Raw genomic sequence first — 17,671 nt, 5'->3', positions numbered from 1 at the left:
GGAGGTAATGGTTTACCAAAGAGTGGCAGGAATATTAACAAGAATAAAATAGGTACATGTAAGCAGGTCTATACTTCCCGGATTAAGTTTCTGAAGTTTTATATGTTTTTTTCCCCCCCTCCATTTCAGGCAGGTGTTTTGATTGATCCTTATCATGGTTCATTCACAAATGTATTAATTTGGACAAGCTTCTTACCTCTCTAAGCCAGTTTCCCAATAAATGAACTGAAGATAATAACATCTCAGCCTCTTAAGACTGTGATTAGATGTGATTCCCGTATAGAGTAGGTGCTTAAGAAAGTAGTTTCTTTCTATCTCTTCAGCCCCCGAGCTTTGCTCCATGCCTTCAGCTTGAATATTCTGCCCTTTCTTCTTCTACATGATGGTACCAAGTAAACATGAAGCGGCTTAAAGGCTCATCTCTCCCAAGAAGCTTCCTTGACTCTGGCTACTCATCCTAGTCTCCCCTTCCATTGCATGTCCTCAGCATATAAAGGTGACCCTTTTGCTTACCCTGACTTAACTGTAAGCAAAACACAGGACAGGAAGCCTGTGTTCTGCTTCTAAAGTTGGTCTTGACAGGCAGTGGGTGATCAAATTAGAGACTGTATGCTGGCAGGTAGCATGATTCAATGGATTAAGTGAAGACCGAGGAACTCAGAAGATTTCAGGCTAAGTGATGGCTCAGGTGCCAATTTAATTTACAATTAGAACAAATTCAAATTTCTTGGGCTTCAGTTTTCATAGCTTGAAAATGGGCATGATAATATAGTATTGTGACATTAGTGAAAAGATAGTTTCAAAAACCACTGGGACTGTTTGCTTTCCAAAGGCTAAACAAAAACAAAAAAAAAAGAATTTATTCTTGGAGGAGAAACTAGAGCCCACACCTCAGGGCATTCTTAACTGTTCAAAATCACAGAGCCCTAAAGACAACTTAAAAAATGTATGGACTCCAGAAAACACTTTGAAGAAGTAAATTTGCAAATACTTTAGGGGGTTTGTGGCTTCCCACGGCCTATCCAGGGCCTTCAGACTATTGATGAGGCCTGGATAAGGGCTCTGCTCTGTACAACAGAGCATACCCATACCGGCAATAAAATACTTGCTGTGTTTGCTTCCTGCCTCGCAGTTTACTTTTCTTCCTTTCCAATCCCTTTCAGTCAAGCCTGGTACTTATATCAGGTTGCTAACTCCCAATGTCACTGCTTGAAGATGAGACAGGAAGTTATCAGTGAAAGTGTCACCTTAACTCCTTTGGCTGATGGATGTGGCTGTATATGCTGGTCCCTGCTTGGGGCTATCACCAGCTGAGGACTTAGGGACCACCCCATGGTGGAGGCGCTGGGCCCACAGCCCTCCTCCGTCTCTGGGACATCTCCTCATAGTCAGCAAGAGTCCTACTCTCTTTAACACAGAGACTCCCTCATCACCACAGTGAGGATGTACCAGATTACAAACTCCATATGAGGAAACTCAGAACAGGACACAAAGTGAAAAAGGAATCCAATTTTGTCCTGATAAATCAAAGTTCTGATTCAATATCCCGCATTCGTCCCATTCCTGAACCAGGCTTTTCTTTACCACATGGTGACTGTCACACGGCATCTTCTGCAACCTCCTGCAAGAGTACCATCCTCAACTACAGAGGCTGGAAGCAAAAAACTACATTTCCCAGACTCCCTTGCAGTTGGGGTTCTGGATGCAAATTTGATTCTACCAATGAGACACACTCACACAACAAGGTGAGGCACAGGCTGTCTCCTACTTCCTGGGCTGATGCACTGGTGGAGACTTTTGGGTTTCTCTGCAGCAAAATTCCAGTCTTGGGTGGCAGCTCCATGAGGAGAGAGATGCAGCAACAGAGACCTCCCAGACTCATTGTTCTCAAGTCTAGTCACTGACTTCACTGGAGCTAAACAACTCTTCAGAGGTGGAGGCTGCTCCCTGACCCCTGGGTGAAGTGGCTGTGGTGTGTTTTGATGTCAGCTTCCTGATTCCCCAGCTTTGTCACTGGGGCAGAAAAAGCAGCTCCTCTGGTAAGCCAGCTTGGTGGTTTTATTCTTGGGGGAGTCATTCTTGGAGGCTGAAAGTAGAGCCCATTCCTCAGACCATCTAACAATTTTGTAAGCACCCAATTTCCTGTAGTAAGTACTTTTCTGCTTAAGAGAGCTTGAGTGTGGTTTCAGTTTTCCATAACTAAACCCTGATTGACATAGTGTTTTGGAACTAGAAGAGGATGACCCTCATATCTGGGGTTGGTCAGCTGCCTGGTCCAGCTTGAAGACAGGTAAAAGTCTTCTGCTTCCAACCGAGATGTAGTAACAGGGACCAGACTTAGCCTTACACTGAGACAACTACAAAGCTGGACAAAATATGTGAAACAGTGGTTTTTGGACTCTGAACATCAGACAGGACAGGACAGTGATCAGTGAGAGAAGGGAAACAAATAGAAAGTCATATGATTACCCCAGCTTATGGCCTGAACAGAGTTTCTGAGTTTCCAGGCTGCACTGCAGGGAAGGGGGAAAGTCAGGTGGAGCCTGACAGTCATTCTGAGTTGAGGAGATAGAGCTGGAGGTCCAAGGAGGTCAAGGTGCCCAGAATTTACAGGGCAGGGAGAGAGATATGCAGAGAGAGACTTCTAGTTACAGAGTCCTCCTTGACTCTTCAGTTGAGTACTGATCAGCACTTGCACGTGAGGAAACTATGTAAGACCAGGGAAAGAACTCCCAGAAGAACAGAGGGGACTATCTTCTGGGCTCACATAGGGCTAAGAACAGTTTGCATTCCCACTAGCATGATTAAAAAAAATAGCCTTCCAATTCATGGGGCAGTAGACTATTCAGCAGTGGGGTGAAATTAACCATAGAAAAAGGCTGCTCTGGTCCCCCACTAACACGGGTTGCTTAAAAGCAAGCCTCAAAAGGATCAGTCTGTTTTCAGTGCACCTAACTATATCCCAGAAATACTCAAGAATATTTCTAAGAATGTAAAAATATCTCACACCCAACAAAGTAAAAATTTACAATGTCTAGCACCTAAAAAAATTACCAGGTATGCAAAGAGGCAAAATGAGGACAAAAACCAATCATCTGTGCCAGAAATGACACAGATGATGGAAGTAGTAGACACAGACATTAAAACAGTTATTAAAACTATATTCCATATGTTCAAGAAGGTAGGGTTGCTTAAATACCCCAAGAGAGATAGAATATATTTTTGTAAACTCCAAATTGAATATGAAGAGCTAAAAAATGATGCAATGTCTGAAATGAAAAATATACTGAATGGGATTAACAGATGATTAGCCACACAGAATAACATATTAGCAAGCTTGAAGACACAGCAGTAGAAACTATCCAAAATGAAAAACAGAGACAAAACAAAACAGGGTGAAAAACCCAGAATGGCACATTAGTTAGCTACGGAACATCTTCAGGTAGCTAAATATAAATATAACTGGAGTCCCTGAAGTCAAGAGAGAGGCAGAAAAAAATACTAGAAAAAATAATAGTTGAAAATTTTCCAAATTTAATGCAAACTGTAAACTCACAGATCCAAGAAGCCCAGTAAAAGAAACATCCAGTAAAAGAAACATGAAGAAAATTACACCAAAGCATATGACATAAAATTGCTTAAAATCAGAGATGAAAAAAAAAATCAGGGATGAAGATGGGGGAACAGGTTACCATTATAAAATGTGACATTGGTGGCCCATGATATATACAGTAGCAAAAGATTCTTTACCATCAAACGTGGTTGTTTTGAATGAAGGGCCTGTTAGAGATAAGAGCTTGACTGGTGGAGTTGCATGATAGGGGATTATCATGTTGGGAATGATTAATATAAAGACCGTGGAGTAAGATGGTTTCTTCTGCCTGAAGTGGAAAGATTAAAGGAAAAAAATAACAAACTTGGGAATTAATTTATGACTCAAGGTACAACTGGAGGACCAGGGTACATTTATGACTATCCTGAAAGAACCTTTGAGGGAAGAAAAAAATACACACACACCAGAATGCTGTATCAGCGAAAGGTGGGATATCTTTAAGTAGCTTGTAGCTTCAGGGCCAACAAAACTGGAATCAGAAATGGAATCTGACCTCGCAGGTTGCTGAATTACAGCCTAAGTTAAATTCAGGTCTCTTATGGGACAGAGCATTGACTGGGAAAGACTAGGATCTTGTAAACTGCGTGACTCAGACGGCTGAACATCATACCACACGGTGCCTCCCTTTCTAGCAGAAGCTGCCCCTTCTCCCTGTCTGATAAGGCTGATCTTGCCTTGCAAGAGAATACCTGTTTTTGATGCCCAAGCCGACCACCTTCATTGCTCCCAACCAATTTTAGCGTCACATTTCAGCATGCCCCAAGGAGAAGTACAAAGACTGACATACTGATTCTGAAACAGCAGACCTCCACACCAAAATAACTGTCATTTGTTTTCTTATATTTATCAGCAGAAATCTGAGAAATATATTTGGGAATATATGATAAGGTACTATATCAGAGAAAAAAGGAGGTAATCTTAGATTGGGCCAGATTGATCAATACAGATTTTAGATCCAAAGTTATCTGGATCATCTGTTTGCTGACGTCAGAACTTAGTGGTATCCTACATTAAATGAAATTGAGGTGACAGAAATTCCTTGATATAATATAAAAGAGAGATTCTAAATACCTAGAGAACTACAGAAATGCTGGGAAAGGTTAACACATCTGTCCCCCTCATGTCCTCCCTAACTCTGTCCCCTAAGAACATATTTCCTTCATGAGTATTTAGAAATACTTTGGTGAGGGGCATGTCAGCATTTTTTTTTTTTTTTTTTGGTTGTCTTCAGAATTTCTCTTTATCGTTGGTTTTCAGCAGTTTGTTCATGATACATCTAGGTGTGTGGGTTTTTTAAAATCCTGATTACGGTTGTCTCAGCTTCTTGGATCTATGGTTTGCTCCTTTTCATTACTTAAAAAACAATTATTAGCCATTGTCTCCTCAAATATTTATTCTGCCCTGTTCTTTCTCTTTCCTCTTCCTGGGACTCCAACTATATGTGTTAGTCCATTTCCTATCGTCTCACAATTCTTGGATGCCCTGTTCTGTCTCTTACCCTTCTTTTCTCTCTCTTTATGTGTGTTTAGACAATTTCTATTGATCTATCTTCAGGTTCACTGATTCCTTCATCTGCTATGTCCAATATGCTGACAAGCTCATCCTAGGGTCCATTTCAGAAACCGTCTAGTTTTCCTTCATGGAGGTTCTGCCTTTTTGGGGAGATTGCCTCCTAGGGGGTGAGACCAGGCCCTAAGCCCAGCCTAGTGGCATGGTCCCTACTTCCCATGGGCAGATTTCTTCATGCCAGCCCACTTGCCTGAGCTCCCAATTACTGCCTACCTGGTGCTCCCTCTGTCCTAAGGCAGGGCTGATGTGTGGTGTGAGATATCGCCCTTGAAGTTGCTAGTAATGTAGTTGCAGATAGGAGACATGTTTCTAAAACACCACATCCTGACATAGGGTGAGATAAATGCCCTCACAATGTAGAGTGATGTGGGTGCCCAGAGGAGAAAGATGCACTATCCTAGGAGAAGAGACAGGGAGCTGAGTTTACAAAACCATTGTCATAACTTGCTGTAATAAAGGTCTGAGCTGGGGCAATGCACAAGTCAGGACTAACACACATTAGTGATCAGGAACTTTGTCCCTGCTTTTGGAATTTTGAATTTTTTTTTTAATTTTTGGTTTCTTTTGGTGGGGGGAGGGTAATTAAGTTTATTTACTGATTTGTTTTTAGAGGAGGTGCTGGGAACCCAGGACTTTGTGTATGCTAAGCATGCCCTCTACCACTTGAGCTATACCTCCCCCAGGGTGGAGTTTAGTTCCTGCTTATCTATGAATTCTCACCCCAATGACTTATTCAACTGATGGCTGCGATGTTCACTGGGGATATTATTGGGGTTCCAAGTACCCTCAGCCCAAGTTGAGTCTCCTCTGATCTTCCTTCATATCCAAATGATCAGTTTCTTTCCACACCTCCCACTATGGGTTCCTTGGGGCTGAATCAGATGTATTCCTACACTAATTTTCCCCGACATTTCATCCAGTAAGATTTTTCTAGTTCTGGATCCACAGAAAATCATATCACCTATTTCACGTCTCATTTCCCCCACCTGTCCTTGGCTTCTCTGTGCTTGTTTAAGCTGAGCGTCAGCAATTATTAAGACTCTCCCAGTCTAATTTGCTCATTGGTAGAACTAGCATTACACTAAGGTTAGGAGGTAACAATTTATGATGGGACAAAATTTCAGAGGTGTCAGAAGCCTCAGACCTGATACACGATGCCTAAAAACCCACCATTAGTGTCTCTTTTCTTTAGCTCAGTAGTTCTGAACTTATATTGTTGCATAATACATGATGGTTCTGTTTCTTTGTCTCTCTCTCCATATGCACATGATAGGTATCTTTATATACAGATAAGTATAAACAAACTGTATAGCTAAATCAAAGATCAAACATACTAAATATAATTAAAACACATATTATACATGCTACATAAATATATTGAAGCATAATGTATACATTGATATGGAGATGAAAAATGGAAAGAAAATATTTAAGAAAGACTTAAAGTATGGGGGAAAAAACTTAATATTGAGTAAATTCTGTACTTTTCTGCTAATTGAGAAAACACAGTCCCTTTCTCCCTCCTCCTCTTCCTTCTTCTCCTTTTCTTTCTCTTTACTCTCTAAATTTAAGACTGGTTCAGCCTCTTAGCATGCAAAGTCCCTTGAGGCAGAAAACATTTTAAGCTGCTATCAGTCACCACACTGGGATGTGATGTGTTTGAGAAGAACAGACATAGATGCGGGTCGGGGTGGAGAAGAAAGAGGATGATGTTGTGTCTAAGGGGGGAAAAATGTCGGAAAGGACATGATACATGGAGGGTGGAGGTACCAAAGACAAATTGTCTATGTCATGGTTTTAGTCAGGCTTGTCTCTGCCATTTAACTACTGAGAATGAGCTCTCTGGTTTCAGAATGCATGAAAACATCGCAAAGTATCTTGTTTTTCTTATTCAAACCATACAACAATCTCATAAGATGGGTATTATTCATCCCATTTTGTAGTTGAGAAAACTGTGGCTTGGAGAAGCCATTTCTATCTCCAGTCTTGACTCTCTTTTGAACGTCAAACTCTTATATACAAAAACTCAAACATCTCTCCCTGAAGGTCAGATAACACCTTAACTCAGCATGTCCAGATCTCTTGAGTTCTTGCACCCATCCCTGGAATGTGCTCTTCCCTTAATCTTTAATTTCCTATGGACTGAATGTTTCTGTCCACCCAAAATTCACACGTTGAAGATGGTATTCGGTGGTGGGGCCTTTGGGAGGTGATGAGGGTTAGGTGAGGGCATGGAGGTGGGGCTCTCCTGATGGGATTAGTGCCCTTATAAGAAGAGATACCAGAGACCTTGCTCCCTCTCCTCTCCCTCTTTGTGCAAGGACACGGAGACAAGGCAGCTGTCTGCAAGAAAAGGCAGGAAGAGAGGTCTCACCAGAAACTGAATTGGCCAGCACCTTGATCGTGGACTTCCCAGCCTCCAGAACCGTAAGAATAAATTTCCTTGGTTGGAGCCACCCAGTCTATGGTGCTTTGTCATGGCAGCCTGAGCTGACACCGTCTCAGAAAATGGTAACTCTCCCCCAAGTCACCAAACAGCTCAGTCTAATAGGAAGACTCTCAGCCAAAGTGCTCCAACACCTGGTTTAGGGTAAGTTTGGAAAGACAACTGTAGATGTTTTTGCCCAAGGGAGCTATGTGTTTCCCTCGCACTCTGCCTCCCCAGGAGGAAGCAGAACCCGACCCCTAGGGTGCCATTAGTTCCTCTTTGCCCCCTTTTTCTCTCCTCTGAGGCTACTAAGCCTTTCTTGAGGGTCTGGGATGGATGAGACACTGCTTGTAAGAGAAAATTTGTGGTTGAAATACAGTAGCCAGGACGAAGGGCAGGGCAGGCTGGAGATCCCTGCGGGGTAATAAATAAAGGGGTGGATTTTGAGGGGCTGAGCCCTGAGGAGGCTCCAGTGCTCTCCAGAGGGGAGGAGCTGGGGAAGGCAGAGTCGGAGGGGCCTCACCATGGAAACCAGACAAGGCAGGGAAACTGAACCCCAGCCTCCCTTTGCTGGTCCCTCCCATGCATGTTTCCAAGGAAATATGGCTTGGTGAATTACAGCCCATTGTCCTAGACAAGCAGTGAAGCCTGGTGGTTAATACCCCGCCTCTAGAGCCAGATCACATGGGTCTGAAGGCCAACTCTGAAGCTCACCAGCTGGGGCCAGCTACACACCTGCTTCCTCCTCTGGGAAGTGGAGACGATATTAACAGCACCTCACAGCACTGCTGGCAAGATCAAAGGATGACCGTACACACAAAAGTTGGGACTGCACCTTAGCAGAGTTAGCTCTTATTACGCCCTGCTCTCTGGAGGGGAAAAGCTGCCCTCAGCAAGCTGGACACAGACCTATGGAGCCAAGGGCTGCCGGACGCTCGGCCATCAGCCCTTGAACTTCCCCAGCCCAAGACAATTTGGGTGCGTGCCAGCTCCTCCCTGGGAAGCCTCGGCCCTGGGAAGACAGAACAGGGCTCACTCAGCCTGTGTCCCTGTGTGAGGGGCCCAGAGTGCTGACAGGAGGTAGCTGGGCTTTCAGAATCATTCATTCTGAAAAGCCCAGGCATGAAGAGGACTTGCTTTTACAGGCGGCTTTAAAAAAAATGCCCTTGTTAGCTCTCTCCTTTGGAAGACTTTCTGGGGGCACCTGGCTGCTTAGGGCCTGATGCTGAGCCCCGAGACTCTCTGCTTTTTCCCTGGGGTTGGGGGGTAATGGGGGTAGAGGGAGGGGCAGGGATGGGGAGGGAAGAGGGGTGTCAGGCATCTCACCTACCCAGTGTTACTAGAAAGGGATTAAAATACTGCAGGAAAATGGCAGAATTCACGTGCATAGTGCTTTTACTTCTCAAAGAGCTTTCACGGGCATTACGTCTTTTGAAGCACCTGGGTCCTGGGACAGCATCCCGAACCACCTTGGATCCTGAGAGACAGCAGGGAAGGCCAGGGAGGTTTTATCAGCTCACATGGCATGTGAGGAGGTCAAGAACACGAAGAGGTGAGACCTGGGACAACAGGAGCAGGGAGAGCAGGCTTCTGGTTGGGGCTCCGTCCCCACCTGCCCACGTGACCTGGGGCAAAATCCTTAACTTCTCTTTGCTTCAGCTTTCTCATTGGCAGAGAGAAGATCATGGGACCAGTTGTGCCAACCCCACCAGACCATCACGAGACAAGGATAAAGAACACAAAACATGTAACGGGCTCTCTAAATGTGAGAGAGACAATACAAACGGCCTCTCTGGAGGTTCATCTCTCCTATGACCTCAACTGTCCAGCACACGGCGGCGGCGGCACATCTGCTGGGGAGGAGGCCTGCCTACTGTGGGAAAGCTCTCTGCGCTCTCATTGGTTCCTTTGACCATTTTCCCCTTTAATCCTCTCAAAGCAGATACTATTATTTTATTCACAGATGAGGATAGTGAGGCTAAGAGGTTGAGAAACTAGTGAGGCTAGCTGGACACAGAACTGGACTCTGAACTCACATCTGTCTTTGTAGACCTCGAGGATCACAAGCTGACTCCCCTGTGCTGGCTTTCCTGACCACCCCCACCGCCCCACCTCCGAAAAATACATACAGAGGCATCTCATGCACGTCACAGGGTGAAAACTCAGGCCCTTGACTCATGCCCTCACTTTGAGCCTATTTACTCTTGGTTTAAAAACAATCCTGACCTGCCTGGTTATCAGCTTTCCCATCCTGCTGCAGATCAGAAGGGACATGAGGAGACCAGTCATCTGACAGCAGCAAATAACAGATGACAGGAGGAAAAGAAATTTAAAAAATAATTTTTAGCAGTGTTGGGTGGTTTTGTGTAGAAACAAATAGACTTACCAATTTCTCTGATCACTTGTGAGTGATCTAAAAAAAAAAAAAAGCTGCCTTTATGAAAATAAAATAAAACCTGTATTCCAAAGGCAGAACTGGCTCCAGAAAAAGAATCTCCACACTGGCTGGGGCAGCTGGACTTCGAGCAGTTCTGACTCCCATTCCCCAAGATCTCTCCTCCCCTTTCTGAGCCCCCGTCCTGGGCACGTCCCATGTCAACAGCAAGGGCAGAGCACAGACACAGAACCAAGGCTTTTGTTCTTAGTACCACTGTGGGAAGAACGATGCATCACGGACTCCCTGAAGACTAGGGGAAAGCAAAAGGGAAACTGATGAAGAGAAAAACGTGAAACCAGGTGACCTGGTGCAAAGCAGCTATCTGCTTGTCAATTACACAATCAGGCACCTGCCACGTGCCAGCGCAGTCCTAGGTTCTGGGCTTCAGTTGTGAAGTTGAGCGACTCTCTGCCCTCTTGGAGTTGCCTATGCCCTTGGAGGGAGTGTCTCACAGTAATCTTCAGCTTGCCACCCCTGGAGAGGGATGTGCCCCCTCATGGTCCCACCTGCCTTCCTTTAGCTGAGGTCATCTGCAGTACCATCCATCCACTCTCTACACTGTCCAACACAACTGTAACATAAGAGCTATTTTCTTTTTGTCCTCAGTTTCTGGCACAAAGCTCTTAAGACCCTTGGAGTCTCCAGAGTGATGAGTGTCTTTTATGTGCTAATGAGATGACTGGTGGCTGTGGCTCCTAGGTAGCTTCAGATGGGGACTGGGCCCAGAAAGGCCAAGGCATGGTTAGCGTGGGTTGGGACCTCCAGGGAGGGGAGAGAGGCTGGAGATGGAGTCAGTCACTGACAGCCAATGATTTAATCAATCATGCCTTCATAATGAAAACTCCTTAACAAAGGGGTTTGGAGAACTTCTGAGTTGGTGGGCTGATCAAAGTGCTGGGAGGGTAGCACTCCTGAAGAGGGCACAGAAGCTCCCTGCAACCCCTACCCTACCCCTATTCCGTGCCCTCTGCATCCCTTCCATTGAATTGTATCCTTTATAATAAACTGATAAAAGTAGAGAAACTTTTCCTGAATTCTGTGAGCTGTCATCGCAAATTACTGAAACCAAGAGGGGGATTGTAGTGGGGACCCTGATTCTTTAGCCAAGCCGGAGAGAAGGGTGGGTACCCTTGGCACCAATACTCATGATGGGCATCTGAAGCCCTTAACCTGCAGAGTCTGATACTAAGTCTGGGTAGTGATGTGAGAATTGCATTAAATTGTAGGACTCCAGGTTGATGGAGAGCTGGAGAGCTGGTTGCTGGTGTGGATAATAACCCACATTTGGTGTCAGAAACAAGAGAAAATACTGCAGGGTGACTGAGGCAGCTCCTGAGTTCTAACTCCCTGTCCTAGAGGATTGATAATCAGGGCTACCTCTCCCTCAGGGCTAGGCGGGACCTGCCCATAGGGGAACCACTGACAGCCCTGCTAGAACACGGCTCAGCAACCCCTGCGGCCACAGACAAGACACTCTGATAGGTAGCAAGAGCGCCGTTCACACTGAATGGATGATGACATGGAGTCATTTAACAGAGGTTAAACTATGTTTATCTGATGTTTAAGAAGGCAGGGTTGTATGTAATCTATTTTAGAGAGACTGCCATACACAACGACCCAAATGAGAAGTTTGAGTATGCCAGTGGGCACGGTTCTATGATCTGGAAGGTGAGCTTGGAAAGAACAGCTCACTCTCAAGTGTGGTATCACTGTAGTGCCATTTTTATCAAAAACCTACTTCCTGACTCCAAGCCCCACGTCACTTCCTTAACAGACTGTCCCAAGATCCTGGGTCCCCTGTAACTTCATGGCATGAGGCGAGGTGTCCCATGTGCACCCATGACCCTGATGAGGAGGCGACAAGCCCTTTGCTGCTTCATGTAGGGGCTGCAGTCTCTCCCCACACAGCCTGGGTGCCGTGGGCACCCAGCTGACCACAGCTGTCATAGCCCTGGGCCCCGGTGAGTGCCAAGCCCCAGTCGCTGTCCAGCAACTGCCCCTAGAGAGAGAGGACAAAGAACTGTGCTGACTTCTCTAGGATAAGGAACAGCTCTGCATGCCCGGGGAGTGTTCGGGTTCCAGTATTTCACAAAGGTTCACAGAGCCCTGTGGGTTCTGCTCCATCCATAGGCAGGAGAGCTTGCCAAAGGGCAGACCCCAGGACCCCTGCTGGAGGGAAGCTGTATGTGGCACAAAGTTTTCCCAGCAGAACACAAGTTCCAAACTCAGGGACCCTGGACCCCACCGGGTTCACACATGCTGTGGGTGGAGTAGACGTGGGCATTAAACCCTAGACCCCTCTTGTTACCTTGCATGGACCTCATAAATAGGGGTTTCAAAGCCTGATGAGCCTGAAGGAGTAACAGGTGAGATAGACCCAGGATGACAGTGGTATTTCAGGCACAAACACCTGGGACTTGGATTCCATCCCAAGCTGATGGTGCCTTACGCGCTCATGGCTTAAGCGGGAAGAATCAGCCCAGCAACTCAGAACAGTTAAGAGCAGAATCCATTCGCCTGCTACCTGAGAGGCAGCCACGATTTTGTGATTAAACACACAAATTTGGGAACCAGACAGTTGGGCTTCAAATCCCGGCTTCATCATTCACCAGCTGTGTGACCTTGGGCAAATTGCTTAACCTATCTGTGCCTCAGTTTATTCATCCGTAAACCTAGGATAATAGTGATTGTGAAGAGTAAATGGGTTAATATTTCTAAAGTGCTTAGAACATGGCCTGGCACATGTCACTGTGCTAAAGAAAACAAAATAATCCGGCAAAGGCAGGGGACCGAAAAGACGAAGCATTTCCAATAAATGTCTTTGAGGCTCAAACGCGTGGATTCTTTGTCATGGCTGACTCCTTGCCCCAAAGGCAGTGATTCCTGAATGGGGCTGGAGGGGAGGGAGTGCACGAAGGGTTAAACCCCCAAGTGAACAGAAAAACAAGTTCCATCTGGTCCCTGGGACAAAGCGACAGCCTGCAGAGCCCCCAGCCCGGGCTCCTGCTCAAAGGACACATTGCTTTTTAAAATTCCAACTTGTGGCTGCCTCGATCTATAAATCAACCAGTTCTCCACACCCTAGAGCTCGGAGCAGGATTCACAAATGGCAGCAAGACATTCGTGTTCCGAGAATAGGCATCTGAAAGTGCCTTGCACTCAGGGTACCCAGCCTCCCAGCTTCCTGAAAGGCCCTGGGGCTCTTGCTTCATCCTCGACTCCCCTTCAGAGCAGGGATTGCTCTCCAGGTGGTAAAGAGAAGGCAGGCAAGATGGCACATGGTCAAGGCTCAAACTGGGGCTGGGACTTTTGTTTAAATGCCCCACTTTTAAGTGAACTGTCCCTGGGACTCAGCTGTGTCAGTTCTGTGCCCTACCTTCCCCCATCACTGCTGGGACCCCATCTTTAGATGCCAGGCTGGCAGTCAGGCAAGTCTGATTAATGAGAACCATCAATACTCCACCAAGGCACTGGGGGAACCCTATTCAGGGAAGCAGTGGGTTTCTTCTTGGTTCCCTGGTAGGTTTGCACATGGGATGCCAGGTCCCTCCGTACCTGGAAGGGGAGCAGGAGTCAGAAGGAAACCCAGGGCCCTCCTGTGAGCCTTTCATTGAGCCAGGGCCCCTCAGTTTTTACCACCCTCCTGGACGCATGCCCACGCCCGCCCCGATAATACTGAATCCAGCCCCAACTCCAGCCCTGCAGAGCAGAGAAGTAATTCACAAAAAGTTGGGCAATTCAAAGTTACAGTTTCCACAGCAACCAGCACTCAGACCATTTGGGTAGCTGAAGCCTTTTCCTCTTAGCATTCACTTTTTTTTCTCCCCAAATAGCATTTTTTTCCTTATTATTAAAGTAATACACATTCACTGGAGAACATATGGAAATTGCAGACAAGTGTAAAGGAGAAAATAAAAATCACCCTTAATCCCACCACTCGAGGCGATCCAGTGTTAACATTTTGATGTATTCTTCATTTGTCTAGGGTTTTTTTTTTTGCATGCATAAAAAGATATAATTTTTGAAAATTGGGACTATAGTGAAATTACTGTTTTATCATTTGGTTTCTTTCACCTAAAAACATATTGTAAGACTTTCCAATAGCCTTAAATATTCCTCAAGAACATGATTCTTAATAGCAACATGGTACTTTTTCATATGGATAGAACATATTCTATTTAACCAATCCATTGTTGAATGTTTAGACAGTTTTCCTTTTTCTCTCTCGCTATTTTAAATAACCCTACAATGAACTCCTTTTACATCAACCTATGTGTATGTCTCTGATTAAGTAATCAGATTAGAACAAATTCATAGAACTACAATTTTTGTTCAAACACAACGAACAGGTGAATAATTTTAATATGCATTATCAAATCACCCTCCAGGAAGATTGAAGCAATTTGTATTTCTACCTGTAATGTATACTCCCCTTAAAAAAAAAAAACCCAAAGTGCAAATTTGGTAGGTTTTAAATAAAGTCTATAGTGTTTTTAAAAATTGTATTTCTTCTAATTATGAATGGAATTGAGCATTCCCCTCCTATGTTTAATGAACTTTCTTCTTTCTGTCCTCACCTGTTAACATCCTTTGCCCTCTTTTTCTCTGCGATATTCATCTTATCCTTTTTGATTTATAAGAGCTCTTTATGCATAAAGATAATAATCCTTTGCCATATTTGTGGCACATATGTTCTCTCAGTTTGTCGTTGGATTTTTATTTTGTTTACGGCATTTTTTTAAAATGCAGAAGTTTCAAATATTGTTGTAACTCACGTGCATCCTTATTTCCCTTTATGAATTTGTCTTTTGATTTTTATGCCTAGGCAGACCTTCTCTCCCCTGCAATCAGACAAATATTTATCTGTATGTTGCTTTTCTAGCTATTTTATGGCTTCGTGGTTTTGGTTTTACGTTGACTGCTCTAAATCGTCTGAATTCCACATAGAGGTGGGGTTCCGCATTCACCCGTCTAACGGTCCTGAGGCTGGAGTCTGCAGGGCCAGGTCAGAGATGGTTGCCAGGGAGATGCAGGACGTGACCTGCCGCTCCTGCCTTTCAGGAGATCTCAGCCTTGCAGGCACCTATCCATGGAGCCCTAGTTTTTGCTAGTGAATGGAAGAAATGAACAGGGAGGAGGAAATAGCTGTTCCACGATTACACACTGAAAAAAGTACACCTCACGTGGCTTTGTTTCCCATCTGAGATGGGGGAGGTGGAGGATGGGGAGCGCCAGATGCATGGAGAGCTGGCGAACAGCTTAGCACGTTCGAAATCAAGGGATTAGATTCCAAACCTGAAATTAACCATCACTCTACCTGCAACAAGAACTAGAGGCAGTCTCGCTGGCACTACATTTCACCAGATGCCAGGTTTGCATGAAGACGAAGGAACCTGGGACTTTAGCTCCCTAGAGACGCAGATCTTCTCTTCAGTCCAGTCGCCTAGGGGGCCCCAAAGGTCAGTACCAGGCAGGATGGTGGGATCCCGAGCAGAGGGTGGTTAGCTCTGGGCACCATCTGGGAAGACACTGCCACAGACTGCCCTCCTCTGTCCAGCCTCCGGAGATTACAGCCTTCCTTCCTTCCACCACTCCTATTTCAGTCCAGCCCCCAAAACTTTCTGCCAAGGCTGCTTGCCCAGTTTCCCAAGTCATCTCTGCACATACTGAGAAGGCAAGGGATTTATTCATCCATTCCACAGATTTACTGAATGTCTACTCTTTGCATAGCACTGTGTGCAGCCATAGAGATTTATTCCTTTTCAAAGAGGAATAAAGTTATTTCCCTTCTACCTCCCTCCTCTGTCATCTTTCCTTAACCCCCTCCCCAAAACCCTCACAACCCTCTGCCGTGTATCCCATGTCCTCTAGCCATGTCAAGGCTGCACTAAGTCACCTGGGCGTTGAAGATTATTATAACCACCACCACTGCCACCACCACCACCATCACCACCACCATCATCATTTACTGATTGCTTCTGGTGTCAGCACTGGCAGGCTTTACAGACATCATCTCTCGTAATCATCATGCAATAATCTTCATGCAACAAATATTTATTAAGTGTCTGCCGTGCAGTAGGGACTGTTCTAGTGTTTGGGATACACCAATGAATAAACCAAAAGATTCTTATCCTCATGGAGTGTATATCCCAGCTTTGGGGTGGGAGTGGGAACAGACAAAACAAACACATAAACATAATCAATGAAGACACCATGTGCAGGTTAGAAGGTGATACATACGACAGAATCAGAGAGGAAGAAGGGGGCTCAGGGGTGCCAGGGCTGGGGGATGGGAAGGCCTCCTTGAGAAGACATGTAAGCAGAATCTGAAGGGGGTGAGGATGAGCCATGAAGATGCAAGATGGCGCGGGGGAGGGGGGACCAGGGACGTGCAGAGGCCCTCAAGCATGGCCTGTTGCGGTCAAGAAGCAGATGAGAGGCCAGGGGGCCTGGAGCAGCGAGCAAGGCCAACATGGCAGGAGTCGAGGGCAGAGGAGGGACAAGGGGCCAGGTTATCCCAGGTCTTCTAAGCTATCGTGAGCTCTTTGGCTCTTATTCCAGTCACCTGGGGAGAAATCGAAGCCTTTTGAGCAAAGGAGTGAACTGATCTGACCTGGAGATTTAAAGGCTCACTCCTACTGCTCTGTTCAGGATTCACTGGGCATTTAGGCAGGCGTGGTACCCAGGAGACCCTGGTAGGAGGCTGTTGCAATGATCCAGGTAGGGGCGGGGGTGGCCTTGGCCAGGGTGTTAACAGTGGAGGAGAGGAGAGGTGGTCAGCTTCTGGATAGATTCTGAAAGCAAAGCCAAGAGGGTTCCCTGGCAGATTAGATGTCTGGCGGGAGAGAAGGAGCAGTGATTGATGACTCCAGGTGTCCCAGAGACACAGCTGGGAGGCTGGACCTGCTCTTTCCCGAGATGGGGAAGGCAGCAGACAGAGCTGGTTTGGGGAGAATGGAGACTGGGCAATGGGGTGGGACATGTCATCTGTGAGGTCTATCAGACACCCCAGTGGCCATGTGAGTAAATCATATAGATGACATAGAAAGTTGTGACACTGGATGAGACTACCAAGGGAGAAAGGGTAGATGAAGATGACCAGCAGATCAAACACCGAGGCCTGAGATATCCCACATGGAGAGGCTGGTGAGAGGGGGAGCACCCAGCAAAGGGGACTGAGATGCCAGGAGCCAGAAAGGGAGAAGGCAGATCCGGAGCGTGTGGATCCCAGAAGCCAGGGGAGAAAAAGTGCCTCAGAGGAGGAGGTGACCAGTTGGGCAAATGCCGTAGCCAAGAAAGATGAGAATGGATGACTGACTGCTGACCTTACCAGAAATGGATCTTATACCCATTCGAAGGTGAGGAAAAGGAATCTCAGAGACAAGAAGTAACTTACCCAAGGTCATGGCATTACGAGCAACAAACTAGGATGGAAGAAAAGGTCTGTGCAAAGCCTGGGCCCTGGATGCTTCTCATACCAACCCTCGGGCTCCAAGTGCTCTGTAAACCAAGGGAGTCAGCCCCCACACCTAGCCATTCTCAGTCCCCACCCAGGCTATTCATACTCTGCAGGTCAAGTCTGCAGGGGAGCAAAACGCAGTGGACAGAGGGCCACCAGCACAAT

At 46.0% G+C, this 17,671-nt stretch overlaps 1 protein-coding gene and 1 long non-coding RNA gene across 10 annotated transcripts in view; one reads left to right on the top strand and one right to left on the bottom strand.

Moving 5' to 3' along the window:
• Positions 1-17,671, bottom strand: part of PEBP4 (phosphatidylethanolamine binding protein 4) — a 228,156-nt gene that overhangs the window by 153,683 nt on the left and 56,802 nt on the right. The gene's annotated exons all lie outside the window — the stretch shown is intronic.
• On the top strand, positions 1,801-11,047 carry LOC116660800. Its single transcript, XR_004316439.1, has 3 exons — positions 1,801-2,039; positions 7,504-7,772; positions 9,270-11,047. It is a non-coding gene; the product is annotated as an uncharacterized LOC116660800 (long non-coding RNA).

The sequence above is a fragment of the Camelus ferus genome, chromosome 31 (genome assembly GCF_009834535.1).
Source record: "Camelus ferus isolate YT-003-E chromosome 31, BCGSAC_Cfer_1.0, whole genome shotgun sequence".
Classification (NCBI taxonomy): domain Eukaryota; kingdom Metazoa; phylum Chordata; class Mammalia; order Artiodactyla; family Camelidae; genus Camelus; species Camelus ferus.
The sequence above is the reverse complement of the archived record's forward strand: the minus strand, read 5'-3'. Positions and strand labels throughout refer to the sequence as shown.